Raw genomic sequence first — 14,949 nt, 5'->3', positions numbered from 1 at the left:
ACCGAACCTTTCCATCCACACCCACTTATCCCTCCCAGTGACCATGATCATGACTGTCATTCATTCTCAACATTCACCATATGCTTACATTGGTTACTGCTATAGTTTAGGACACTGAACCAGTATAGTCTCTGGTACAGTGCGTACACTGTTTACTATTATAGTCTGTTCAGAGCGCTACACTTCCACTGTGAATATATTGATAGCACTCTGTAGATCTGTTTACCATATGTAGCTCATCTGTATATATTTAGCAAAGCTTTATATTTGTTCATAGTACATCTGCATATCTGCTCATCTGTATAGCAATATAGAACATCTGTATATCTGTACATATGTATACACAGTACATAGGTCATCTGTATATTTGGTCTCTCTGTACATAATCTGTTCACAACTATCCCACCATTTATTTATACTACCCTTATCTGTATATAATTGCTCCTATTTTTAGTACTTACTACTCTCTCACTCTGATCTGATGCAAACTGTATTTCCTTAACCTGTATGTATAGATGTGTAATGACAATAAGGTTGAATGCTAATCCTAATTTAAATGTATTATTTTAGTACAGTTTAAGATAATTTTAATTTTTTCTGACATAGTAAGAGAGCTACAATTTTGAGGTTAGTCAGGTAATTCAGGTTGTAGATCTCTAAATAAGCACAGTATAAATGTTTGTCCATTCTCTAACCTGAAGAAGTCACACTGAATGTAAACTAACGAAGTTCACTGTTGAAGGAAACACAATGATGGGTTCAGAGGGATCTGCCTGGTTTCACATTTAGACAACAGAAACATCATCACCTTAAATTTTATGGAGCTTTTGATGTTTCTTTTTTCATTATTTAAATTAAATTTCATCCACAGTTATTCTTGTTATACATTAAAACATGCACATGTTGTAATGACAAGAAACATATTGTCTGAGTATTTTGGTTGTAGTGTGTACTGTGAACAAAGTTAGGTAAAATGCAATGGTCATGGTTAAAGTTTAAAGTTTCAAAACATCAGAAATAAAATATTTTCAATGAAACATTTATTAAACAGATTTTTTTTTTATAGTTCGGATCAGTATTTTAACTGGAATCATCACATTATTATTCACTGAGGACTTACCTAATACAGTTATAGAGACATTATTACTGATCTTTGTATAATGTGACCGCTTCCAAATACCAGAGCACTGATTTGTACCACTGTCACCTGATCTAATTTGTAAAGTGTAGACTTTGTATTCACTGTAGCTGACATAGTCTCGACCATCATTGTTGATTGTATAATACCAGTCAGTGTCTTTTCCTTCATTCATGTCACATTTGAAGGTAACAGACTCTCCAATGAAATAACTGGACCAGCTGGGTTCAATAGTTAGTACAGCATCTAGAATCCAACACAAACAGACAATTAACAACCTGAAACACTTGCTCAAGACAAAATGTTGATTGATAATACTTTATTTATATTCACACAAAATGAAAATACTGTGATAAATACAAAAAAAGAAACACAAATAGGATCTGCATTAGAGTCATACAGGTTGAGAATAATCTTTATTAAATAAAAAGGAAGAAATAGAAAAAGGAAAAACTGTTCAGTCACCTTGAGCGTGTCCAGTGCAGAGGAGCGTACAGAGCACTACAATAAAGACAGAAACTTCAGAAATGATCAAACTAAAGACACTCAAATGTAACATAAATAAAACACTGTTGGTAATGATGTGTCTCATTTCTTGAGGCACATGATCAATAGTGAGTTAATGACCTTCTTAAGGAACAATTCAACTAGGGTTTAAAGTCCAGTCACTTTCTTACCAAGCTCCTTAAAACACTTGGAGATTTTCAATGTCCACTCTGATCTGAGTCAGTGCACTAAAATCTAATCCAGTCTACAAACAACCATGTTGTTAACAAAACATGAGAGTCCTCTGATCACATGACCTGAAATGGTACAGGTCATCCTCTTTGGGCAACAGATGAAAGACTGGGTTCCAAAAGGGAAATGATGTCCCCAGTTTTTCCTTTATGTATTAGAAAAACATCTCAAAAATTGATATCATTGACAAATTGCAGTGGGTCACTTCTGTCAACAAGAATTTGTCTAGAAGGTGGTATTCGTTGATAATTTTTGACATATTTATGTGTCTTCTATAGCAAACAACATTCATCTGAAGTTAAACCTGCCTCCTTTTATGCCTGGACGAGCTCTAATCTTCCTTTAGGAAGCAAGTTTCATTTAGTCAGGAGTAGGATTAGATAGTACTCTTTTATACCTGGACTACGGAAGAGTATTTCTGCAATAAAATGCTGTTTAACTCTAGCACTGGCTTTAATCACTGCCCTTATGTGTTTTATCGGTGTCTACTGTTATTGGTTACATTTTATATTACGATTTAAAAAGCATCAAATTATCACTGATGGAGAAACAAACCTTTCTTAGATAAACTAAACCAGCTCCACTCTGATCTGAGTCAGTGCACTAAAATCTAATCCAGTCTACAAACAACCATGTTGGTAACAAACATGAGAGTCCTCTGATCACATGACCTGAAATGGTACAAATGACTGATGCTCTGTTCTTCTTACTAAAACATGTTTATGGATCAGTATGAATCAAACAATAGAAGTCAGTGATGTACTCACAGAATAGGCCCAGCTCACAGAGCAAAGTGGCTCCCATCCTCACATCCAGCAGTGACACGTCTGAAAACTTCTACAACTTTCTGTAAAGAGAGAGAGTGAAGCAGCAGCACAGCAGATACCAAAGAGCTGTGAAGGAAACAAAGACTTTTTATACTTCTTCTCTCTGCTTCCTTCCTTTTGCACAGGAATAACACCTTAACCATCTCTCTACAGCATGCTGCCACATGTTTATACTCTCCTGCAGAAACATATCAGACAGATTTTTATGAAAATGACTGTAAAACAAATATATTAAAACTAAACAATAATAGACAGTTACAAAGTTTTATTCTACAGAAATCAGCTTGACTGAGTGCCCAAAATGAGAAAAACATAAATCAAAGACAAGCTTTAAATGTAAAGTTCTTTAGTTCATTTTACAGCCCAGAAACACAACGAGAAACATTGTTCAGATTCAGATTGCTAACAAATATCTATCAAGCATTAGATAATAAAGTAACAGGTTAGTAAGAAGTTTTTCCTGGTCGCTTAGAGTGCTGTCTATGGACTTTTTGTATATCCTGTAATAACTCCAGACTTGTGCATTACATGCATTAAAATCTGACTGAGGTCTGACAGAGACAGCGACGGATATTTTGTTGCCTTTGTCTGCTGCTCGTATGCTTGTTTTGATTATTAGGAGCTTTATCACCAATAATAATTACCCTCATAAACACTACATCATTCAGATCGTTTTAAACTGTAGTAGATGCATAAATGAAGACGACTGATTAAACACCACCAAGATAATAAACTGTTACCATTCCCTTCCTGTCACAGATGTAGTCATTCAGTTTGCTGCTGCTCCTTTACAAGGTTATGACGATACACTAAATACTGATGCACAAAATCATTACATTGCTTCAAATATACATTAAATACATTGGAGGTGAGCCCCCATACCAGCTGATAAACAGAGATGTCATACTTACTGACAGCAAATGTTCACAGCAGGTGTTGGTAATCCACACACTTTCTCACACAGCAGTAAAATCAAGAACTGACAGTAATTTTATTTTTTATTTCATTAAACTAATGCAGATTCCTTTAACGTATCTTTCCACTGTGGTGACATCGTAGATTAGTCATAAATTCACTCACAGAAAGTAAGCGTGCAAAAGTTAAAATAGAAATGTGTCCTTAACCAGAAGTGACCGTGAGACGAGATGAAGTCCTGCCCCCTTTCTCAGCTTCTCTCTGTTTACTTACAAGTAGTTGTCACTGCTGTATTAATAACTAACGACAGTGCCTTTTAGCTACACTTGGTAACTAAAAATCACACTTACATACTTAGTTACTCATTTCCATGGCTACATGTTTAGAGAGCAGAGCACAGCTGCAAACACAGCAGCTGTTTATAGACTTGAATGTGTTTTACAGAATTAACGCTGTAAGTCAAAAGAAGGAAGCAATAAGAGGAAGCAAGCAGTTCAGCAAGGCAGAGTTACCATGGAAATATGATAACGTACAGTTATTGGTGAAATACAGTTGTGATTACTGCACCCCTAACTTAATAAGATGGTGGACTCCAGCTCATATTGAGGCGATTTGCTGCTGAGTGTGAAGAGGAGGGAAGGAGAATCAGCACCTCCAACTCTGAGCCATGATTGACAGTGGAAAATTGTTGAAGTAGTAACTGTGGTTTAGGGATGAGTTCTGGCCCAAAGCACAGGATTTGAAGTATCTTGTGGCAAGAGTGGAGTGGGAGATTGGCAGGTGGATTGGGTGATACTGGGTGACATCTGCAGTGATATGGATGCAGGACCAGTGTGTTGTGGTGAAGTGAGAGCTGAGTGTGAAAGTGAAGCTGTCTGTTGGCAGGTTGATTTATCTTCCTACCCTTGTGTGGTCACAAGCTCTGGGTAGTGACAGAGAGAATGAGAAGGCAGACATTAGCTTCCTCTAAAGGTGCAGTTAGAGAACATATCTTGAAGCAAATCATAGATCAAAATGTTATATATATATACAGGTATATATATATATATATATATATATATATATATATATATATATGTTGTCTGGGGCATTAATCAGTGGGACACCGCTAGCAAACATGTTGCATGTGTGGGGGTTCCCAGCCAGAGTTGCATGATCTCCACACTGGTAAGGCACATTCTCTGTAGCTCCTCCCCCTGTACTAACTTATAAGTTTAAGTTTGGTGTTGCTTTACTAAGTGTTAGTTCTTAGAGTTAAAAGTCCCCAAAGTGCTTTTGATTACTTTTAAAGGGAAAAAATAGTAATTGAATCTGACTTTTATCCATTATAACACCATTTATGTGTTTTTCACCTGTGCTAAACAGGGATGAAGAGAGGCCTGCTGTTGAGTGTTTCCCTGTTTTTGCTGCTGCATTTTGTCTTTTAGAGTTTGTAGAGATTTTGTTTTATGTGTATAATGAGTTTGTCATCAAAAGCTGCACGTTAAATAGTATTTTCAGCCATGTTGGGAAAATTTACTCTTGTGTCTATAGGTGTTTTGTAACTGATCCATCTTAGTGGGGATTTAAACATTATAAGTGATTATCAGTAGTTTGTTTTTGAGTATACTTCCTCATCGTATCATGTAGGATGTTAACTCGCATCCAACTGGTCTGTGTGTTTCTACATATGGGACATTCCTTGTGGTTCTTAGTTTTATTATTAGTCATGATGTTATTTATTTATTTATTTATTTCCTAAGTATCTCTAGAGCTTAGGTCTCTGTTTCAGTTTCTGTTTATTGTTACTAGTGTTCTGCTTCTGATGTATTTGTATCAATTCTTATGTTCTTAGCATCTCGTTTGTTTCCTTCTGTTTCGAGTTTGCATGTTAGGGTCTGTTGTACCTCTTGTTTACCTTTCCTATTTGTTTCTGACTTGTGGAGACGTTCTCCGCCAGGTGGACACCCAGGAATTTGTTGTTCTTGACGACCTCCACAGAGAATCCATTGGCATTAAGTTGGCAGTGATCTCTCTGTGCTCTCCTGAACTCAAAATTTATCTCTTTTGTTTTTAGATGTTCAGAGACAGGTTGTTGACTCTACACCAGTCCGTTAGCTGTTGCACCTTCTCTCTGTATGCTGACTCATTGTTCTTGCTGATGAGACCCACCACAGTCGTGTCATTGGCAAACTTGATGAGGTGGTTCGAACTGTGCATTGCTACACAGTCGTGAGTCAGCAGAGTAAACAGCAGTGGGCTGAGCACACAGCCCTGAGGGGCTCCAGTGCTCAGTGTGGTGGTGTTGGAGATGCTGTTGCCGATCCAGACTGTCTGAGACCTCTCCGTCCAGTTGTTGAGGCAGGACACTGGGGACTTATTTGGCGCGGGAACGATGGTGGTTGAGGCACGTTGGAACAACAGCAGTGCTCAGGGAGAGGTTGAAGATGTCGGTGAGGACCGGTGAGCTGGTCTGCACATTCCCCGAGCACTCTACCAGGAATTTTATCTGGATATGTGGGTTAACTCTGCAAAGAATTTTCCTCACATCAGCAGAGGTCAGACAGAGAACCTGGTCGTTATGACAGGGGTTGGACTTCCTCACCAGCACATCATTCTGGGGATCAAACCTTGCATAGAAGTTGTTCGGCGCATCTGATAGGGTGGCGTCACCATCACAGGCAGGTGTTGTCTTCCTGTAGTTGGTGATGGCTTGGATGCCCTGCCACATGCGCTGCGTGTCACCGCTGTCCTGCAAGTGGCTGCGGATTTTTCTGCCATGCGCACGCTTCGCTGCTTTGATGGTTTGAGACAGTTTGGCCCTCGCTGTTCCCAGGGCCCCCTTGTCACCTGCTCTGAAGGCAGAGTCTTGAATCCTTAGCAGGTCACGCACTTCTGCAGTCATCCACGCTTTCTGGTTGGTCCGTATTATGATATCCCTGGAGTAAGTGACATCATCGATGCACCTCCTGATGTAGCTGGTCACAGATGATGTGTACTCCTCCAAGTTGGTCCGGTCGCCATTTGTTGTAGCCTCCCTGAACATGTTCCAGTCAGTGTGCTCAAAACAGTCCTGGAGAGCAGAAAGAGCTCAAGTAGGCCAAGTTCCCACCTGTCTCAGAACCAGTTTGGAGTGTCTGATGAGCGGTCTGTATGCCGGAATTAGCATAATAGACCAGTGCTCTGAGTGTCCGAGGTGGCGGCGGGGCTTCGCGCTGGGAATGTTTGTGTAAACAAGATCCAGCATGTTTTACCCCCCGTAGCAAAGTCCACGTGTTGATGGAATTCTGGAAGCACTGACTTGAGATTTGCGTGATTGAAATCTCCGGCGATAATAAACAGTCCATCGGAGTGTGAGTTCGGGAGCTCACTGATCGCCCCGTACAGCTTGCAGAGCGCCTCCTTAGTATTAGCGCTGGGTGGGATGTACACTGCTGTAATGAGCACAACCGTGAATTCTCAAGCTAGATAAAAAAAGTCAGTCATAGGCTACGTCCACATGTACCCGGGTATTTTTGAAAACGCAGATTTTTCTATGCATTTGCACCTTTCGTCCACACGTAAACGGCTTTTTTGGTCACTGAAAATGGAGATTTTTAAAAACTCCTGCCAGGGTGGAGATTTTCGAAAGTTCTAACTGTATATGTAAGCATTTAAACACTGCAGAGAGTAAAATTTACATGTGGATGAGGAAAACGTCCACACATAAATTTTACTCTCTGCAATGTTTAAATGCTTACATATCCACACGCAGTTTCTGTCCCTCCACACAGAGGACTCAGTTCTGCTTCTATGCATCATCTTTGTTTACTCTTTCCCACCCAGGCTTCTAGACTTCTGATTGGCCAACATTTCAACAGGAATATATCGAAACCTGTTGCTTCGTTTTTGCGTTAAAGTGTGGACGGGATTTTTTTTTTTTAACGAAAACAGAAAATCTCAGTTTTGAAAAATACCCGTGTACGTGTGGATGTAACCATAAACTCTACCAGTGATGAGCAGTAATTACAAGCAAGCACAGAGTTCTTGCAGCATTTCAAGCTGATGTAGAGACCAGTGTTGGGTAAGTTACTTTAAATTAGTAAGTTAGTAACATTACTAGTTACTTCTCTAAAAAAGTAACTCAGTTACTTCAAGTTACTCGTTACTTTCAAAGTAACTAGTTACTAGGGAAAGTAACTTTGGTTTTACTCAGAATTCTCTCATTAATGTGTTACTTCCATAACTGGATACCCAGCAAGATTGCCAGTCTTCTAGCTTGCTTACTTGCCACACGTGCACTGTGCCACCTACCAATAGAAAGGAAAAAATAATGTGCACATTTCCACGAAAGAAATCCCACGCCTGGACCGTCGTTGACCGCCACCATGATTCTAGCCTGCTTTTTACATCCAACACAAAAACTGCAGTCGTGGTGCTTTTGATTGTACTCAGAACTTGGAAATTCTGCCTTCTGAATAGGAAGATGTAGGTAACACCAGACTGCAGATGAGCTGCATACAGGGCTGGACTGGGACAAAAAATCGTCCGGGCATTTTGACTAGAGACCGCCCACCATTATAGGAAAAATCATAAAGCCTTTGAATGAAAACAAACACTGTTGTGACAGTGATGTACACTGTTCTGATGGTATATATGTATCAATCTATCAATTGTTTGTTGTAAGACTCAGATAATTATTTTTTTAAAAGCGAGACATTTTAAATGAGAATAAGTAAGAAAAGTATTTCTTTGTCCCCCCTTTCCCTGTTAATGCCCTACATGGACCCCTGGCAAAACTTTGCTAGATCCGCCCCTGCACAGTTACCAGCTGTCAGCTACTTAGAAAAGGATCCTGGTGTTATTTGTCTCTCAGAAACAGTTCATAACTGCCCTTCAACTCATTCATGTCACCTAACAGGTAAACCTGTTTCTACATCACCTGTTCAGCTCTGATGATTCAGTAAGGACATCTCCTGGTTTCATCTTCATGTTTCCCTCTCACCACATATCCAAACCGATATCATGACCAGCAGCTTTACAGCTGTGGCTCCAGCAAACATCAGCTGATACTAGAAATTAATATTAAATAAATTCTAACAACAGCTGATCAAGCTTAAACGTGCTGCTGTTGTTTAACGTGACATCCGCTGGTTTCCTCTTTCTGGCGCAAAGTGGGCGATAAATAAACGAGAGAAAAGCCGATCAGCTGATCATTGATCAGTTTCAGGATTGAAGTAGAAACAGGAGAGGGAGGCGGAGAGAATGAGAGGAGAAGAAACGGCTGTGCAGCTTCAGCTTTGTGTCTTTTTCATTGTAGCTGAATTACGGGACAAACTGTGTTCCTTTTCACCTCAGTACGAAACACGTAATATTTTCTCTGAATACCAGACGATTCTGTTTTTTACGGGACGGTTGGCAACTCTAATAATTAACCTTATGAACAAAATAAAGTTCAACATCAGTAACATAGCACCCACCCAGCTGTATAGAAACTCCGTCATGCTAGCTAGCACGCAGTACGAAAAAGTCAGCATACCGAAAATAAACTCCACCTAAACTTGGTTTATATCTGACTGATAGACTGCAGGTCATAACTTCTTACCTGAAGTTCAGTTCACCTGACACGCGGACCGGCGGCCGCCTCGGGTCTCTCCTCTTGCCTCCCTTTTCCTTCATCCACCTGCTGGCTTCCACCACTTGCTAATGTTATTGAATCTGTGGAAGCTCCGCGATATCCACCACACGAAGTAACGAGTAATGAGCCTATCTAAATCCCAGTAACGAGTAACGCGTTCCTGGTTTTGGCATAATAACTAGTTACCGTGCTCGTTACCACAATAATAATGTAGTTACTGTAACGCGTTACTTAATAACGCGTTAGTCCCAACACTGGTAGATACACAAGCCACCACCCTGAGTCTTACTCAGAGGGGCTGATGGCGCGATATGGCAGCCTCGCTTCTGTCAGTCTGCCCCAGGGCAGCTGTGGCTACAACTGTAGCTTGCCTCCGCCAGTGTGTGAATGTGAGAGTGAATGAATAGTGGAATTGTAAAGCGCTTTGAGGGCCTCGAAAAGCGCTATATAAATGCAATCCATTATTATCATTATTATTATTATTATTATTACTGCACAGAGCTGCATTTCTGTCGGCACGAAATGTGGTGAGCCCATGTAGCTGAACGGCGATGTCCAGGACTCTGTCACTGAGCCATGTTTCTGTGAAAACAAGGACGCAGCAGTCTCTAAATTCCTGCTGTGTGGTAAGCTGGAGTCGGATGTAGTCCAGTTTATTATCCAGTGAGCAGATGTTTGAGAGCAAGATGGATGGAAGAGCCGATCAGCTTGGATTTGCTTTTAGTTTAGCACGGACCCCGTCCCGCATGCTGCGCTTCTGCTTCCTCGCACAGCGCTTTCAGCGACCCGTCCCCCAGCATCAGGCGACGCCGAGGACTAAGGGCCTGGTTTCGGCAGCAACCCAAGAACGCTCAGCGCTTTCAGCAGTTCCAGGTCAGTTTTTGTGTGATGATTGTAATTTAGAAGTGTTTGCCGTTGGTAAACCCGAACACCGATTATTCAACTTGTGGTGTCCATGTGGCTCAGAGGTCATGATGAAAAGGCGATAGAAAAAAACAAAACAAAAACAAAACTGTTTGGTCCAGATTGGTCGCTGCGTGCTGTTGCCGCACCGCCACCTCACATCTCATCTACTTGTAATAATAATACTTGTAAACTTGTAATAATTCTACTTGTTCCCACTGTGTTCCCCACCTGTTTCCTCATATCCTCTTGTAGTTATTGTCTCAGTCTTCCGTCGCTTTTTCAGTTTTCTGTCTCTGTTGTGTATTTGCTCTTGTTCCCCAGATACTTAGCTGTGTGTGTTCTAGTGTTCCCTGGATCATTACATCACTTGTGTGTTCATAAATCAGTTTTCTTAGTATTGATTCCTTTTGGACTTTGTAAACCTCAGCAACTGACAGCAATAAAAACTTGTCTTATTTTGATTTTGTCTACACATGGAGCTCTGTACAGTTTGTAATCTGTGCACTTAAACGTGTTTTGTCTGTTGATATAGTTTCATTATTCCTCATCCTGAACAGAACTCATAGTCTGGGCAGCATTGTTCCTCTTTGTAGCAGTCCTGTCAGCAATTTTTCTTTTTGTTTATAAAAATAGAACTTCCAAGCAAATTGTTGCTGAGGGGTCCTGTGTGTTTCCCCGTCCTTCACTCGTGTTCATTTGAAGAGGAAAAACCTTTCACAGGACTCCGATATGAAAAGATACAAACAGAAATATAATTTAGAGCATGTAAATTGTCTTACAGGAGTAATCAGGTCTAAGTTATCCTCCACAACAAACAAACTACGGTAGGAAAACCGCGTGGCTCTGCAGCGTCTTGCCTCTGCTATGCCCCAGCACCGTGTGCAGTTATTTGCATAAATCCATGATGCAGAGTTTTAAACTATAAACCTAGCCTTTAAAGTGAACATATTCAAAGTTTTACTTTACCAAGCCAAACCACAATAAAATAATTTTAGTTTCACTATAAACATGAATTTACTTATTAAATTCCTAATTACACAAAATAAGTTTAACAGCAGATATAAATTGAACTATATTAACCTGGCTCCCACACTGTGTGTCCTGCTGTGTAGACTTGCCTTTCTTAAGCTTAACATAGTTTCCATGTGTTTCTCTTCACTTATTACAGCAGTTCTGGTGAAATCACACTTCTTAGGCTGACTAAGGCTGCACAGAAAACGTGACATAGCAGGAGATCAGGGACTGTCATGGTGCTGCGTCTTCACACCCAGCTTTAAGTTACAGACCAAGATTCATATTCTTCAGTATCCTGAGTAATTGGGCCTATTTTTTGCTTCAAGCATTTATGATACCATATAATGTTTTTGTTTTTACATCATCAGGCTATAGTTTAGTTCTTGGTTATAGTTTGTTTATGTTCTGCTTCAGTTTAATCTTTCTTCTGTGTCATGGATTCAGCCAGACAAATCCAGAAAGAGCCTTTATATTGATTCTGATTAGTATTAAGCATGATTAACTATAAGAAACCTACTTAACGCTCACACATGATGACAGGCCACAGACTTCCACAATCTTATCTTCACGACACTCCTGCAGCCAGTCTCACACACAGAGACTAATATGCTGAGGTTGGAGGTGAATGATGCCAAAGCAAACAAAATCCAGACATTAAAACAATTTTCATTGATCAAACTAGGTTTTCTTGTTCATCCTATTAATTAGGCTCACACTTCAATTAGAATTAAGCATCATTAATTATTTGGAGAATAGCATATAGATAAACATATAGATGTTAAATCCTCATACTCCACTTTTGAGAGTGTCTTTCACATACCTTGTTAAGTCTTTGTCTCTGTGGTAGGTGTTCGTTACTCCCTGTTTTATTTTGGTAACCTTTTTCTTATATGTTGGTGGTCAGCTTTACTTTCCCCATCGTTTCCCCAGTTAGTCCCAGCTGTTCTTCCACCTGTTTCCTCTTCCTATGTTACCTTTTATGCATTTATTGTTTGAGTCTCGCATTGTTTCTTGCCGCATTCGCCCGTCTTTGGTTGTGTGTCTTCTGTCTTATCTGTTTAAATTTGTTCTGTGAGTCACAGAGAATAAAACCAAGGTTGTTTTTTTTTTTTTTTTCGAAGTTTATTACCATGTTCTGCATTTAAGGTCCTGCTCTGTCTGCCACACAGTCAACATATGACGGAAACAGTAAACGGATTGTTCTCTTTCTTTAAAAAATGGTAAAAAAAAAACAAAAAAACAACTAATTTTGAATTATAATATACATGACAGGAGAAAGAAGCATGTACAGTTATTTCAAGTAATCTGATGGATATAAGAGCTCTGGTGTTTGCCTGAATGGGAAGTCTCTGGCAGTGTCACTTTATCTGACATGGATGGAGGGCTGCAAGAGTTTGTCTTTTGGCAAGTGCAGCATCACACAGGGTGGTCTGCAGGTGGTTCTTGTGGAGTCTTGTTTCCTTTCCATTAAATAAATTTTCGCTGCTGGCTCAATCGACAATTGTAAAACAGCTTAATAGCTGCTGTCAAGATTTTAGAGCTGTGGCTGAATTTGGATTGACATTATAGTAGTCAGAGCTCTCCTCTGGGTCACCACGTTGCCCTGTTGAGGTGATCAAATGAAAGCATTTCATGTGTAATTATTAATAATGATAACTATCAAGGTATTTTCTCATGGTTATCATCTCACATTTTGTGCACTCACTTGTCTTGTTAATGACTTTGAGCTGAATCACAGATGTGACATTGGTGTAATCACCTTCTGCTGGACCTGAAATAATAATCTGATTGACTTTCATGTTAAAGACAGTTATTGTATAATCATCCAGCTTCCACAAGCTCTATATTAATGAAAGTGTAAACTTTACCATTTTCAGTGTTTTCACATCTTCTGACTGTCTCATAGACACAACGATCACCTGCAGGTCAGAGAAAATCAGTCACCTCATGTCTGTGATACTAACTTAAACACAAATATTCTTGCAAATAACATTTATGTTAAAAGCTGCAGCAGATGTAATAAGTACAGTCTTGTTGCAGATAGTATCAGAATATTTGAAACTGCATGAAAAACTAACCATGAAGAAGAGAGGAGTACACTTGCTGCTGATCTTCATCCTGACTGAGCGTCTGCTCGTTAGCAGCATCTTTATTAAAAATGTCAAATTAGATGTTTGTTTTATGTTGTGGTGGATTATACATTCTTGTGAACAGTTTGCATTTTATGACTCAATGCTGCATCTGTGTATTTAATCATTAAAGATATAAAATATGTAATATTAGAAAAAAAAAAAACTCACCTTTGAACTTTTTACAGCAATACAACAAGAGCAGGATGAAAATCAATGTAATTCCAGAAATTGCTCCAATGATCATCAGAACAGAAAATGAAGAGATTTCAGGACTCGAGACATCTACTGTGGATAAGAAAAACAACATTAAAAATGAACTTAATTTATAAGCTATAAAAAAAGTATAATAACATATTATAACTCGCCCTTTTGATCAATCCTGACTGACTGGCTGTCCTCTGTGTAGTAAACTGGGTTTCCTCTTCCTCCTCTGCACCTGTAGAGTCCTTCCTGTGAGACACTGATTTGTCCATTTGAGTGGAAAACTGCATCTTGTGTGGTCAGAGGTTCAGAGGATTTCTCATCTCTGTACCAGTAGTATTTCCATCCAGATGATGATGATGGGTTCACAGAGCAGGTCAGGGTCACACTGCCCCCTACTGGAATGTCTCTCATATCAGAAGTTATTTGGGCCTTTGGTTGATCTGCTGTTGAGTTTAAACAAAGACACAAAGAAAATATGAATATATACCCCACACACAGGGTTTAAACTCCTCTCCAGTTTCCAACAACACATAGAAAGGAATAAGAGCAAACTAAAATGGTATGAGTGCTCTTACAGATGCCTTCAATGCATTTTATTCTTTTAGTGTTTATTTATTTTTTTCTGTTTCATTATGATTCTTCTCTGGATTTATAAAAGAGTACCACAACAGAAGACACAGAACTTTTTCCCAATTGAAGTTTATAATTCCCAGATCATGTAGCTGCTCAGAGAAATTTGAAATAGAAACACTTTATTTATGAGATTTTTAATTTCAGCCTTTCATAAAACATTTTCATTTGTTTGGATTATTTGTTCATGGTAAGTTTGCTTTAATTAGCAGATAGTCTTCTTCCTACATGATCAGAAGAAACACATCAACATATGTCTCTTTATTTATAAACTTCCTTTTGCAAAATTACAAACTAATATCAAGTCACAAATCACTGTTCGTTCCATCAACACAACAAAATGCAATGATTTATCTACCACTGCTCATGCAAACTTCTTAAAGTCTTTGAAAGCATCAATTTTCTGAGAAAGAAAGAAAGAAGAAAAATTTTCACACAGTTCACCTCTGTTGGCAAAATAAACCAAAAAGTCAGTCACTAAAAATGTTTATTGATGCAACCAAGTCACTCTCTCTAGGATGCCTCATCCCACAGTAATGCAACTGAACAAGGAAAATATTGCATTACTTCTTGTTACTCTATTAATCACAAAGACAACCAGTAATTTAAAAAAAAAAAACATAAATCTTACTATCTATTTAAAAAAGGATAATACAATATGGTTATTGTACTACATCTTCAGCCCACACATTCTGCCCACTTTATATTTCTGCAGAAATCACCTCAGTGTTTGTTTGTAATAATAACTTTTCCACCTGGTCAGTTTTTTTCTGTTTTTGTTTTTCTCTCATTATTGTCCTCAGGTGATGGAGCAGCAGGTCAGCATTGGCGTCTCTATACCAGCTGAAA

The 14,949-nt window shown here is 39.1% G+C and overlaps 1 long non-coding RNA gene across 1 annotated transcript; it reads right to left on the bottom strand.

The window, feature by feature from the left end:
- Positions 1 to 1,074: 1,074 nt before the first annotated feature.
- Positions 1,075 to 4,154, bottom strand: LOC116329773. Its single transcript, XR_005612418.1, has 4 exons — positions 3,615 to 4,154; positions 2,644 to 2,723; positions 1,604 to 1,639; positions 1,075 to 1,384 (listed from the first exon to the last, which is right to left on the bottom strand). It is a non-coding gene; the product is annotated as an uncharacterized LOC116329773 (long non-coding RNA).
- Between the last annotated feature and the right edge of the window lie 10,795 nt (positions 4,155 to 14,949).

The sequence above is a fragment of the Oreochromis aureus genome, linkage group 3 (assembly GCF_013358895.1).
Source record: "Oreochromis aureus strain Israel breed Guangdong linkage group 3, ZZ_aureus, whole genome shotgun sequence".
NCBI classification, from domain to species: domain Eukaryota; kingdom Metazoa; phylum Chordata; class Actinopteri; order Cichliformes; family Cichlidae; genus Oreochromis; species Oreochromis aureus.
This window is presented reverse-complemented; position numbering and strand designations above follow the sequence as displayed.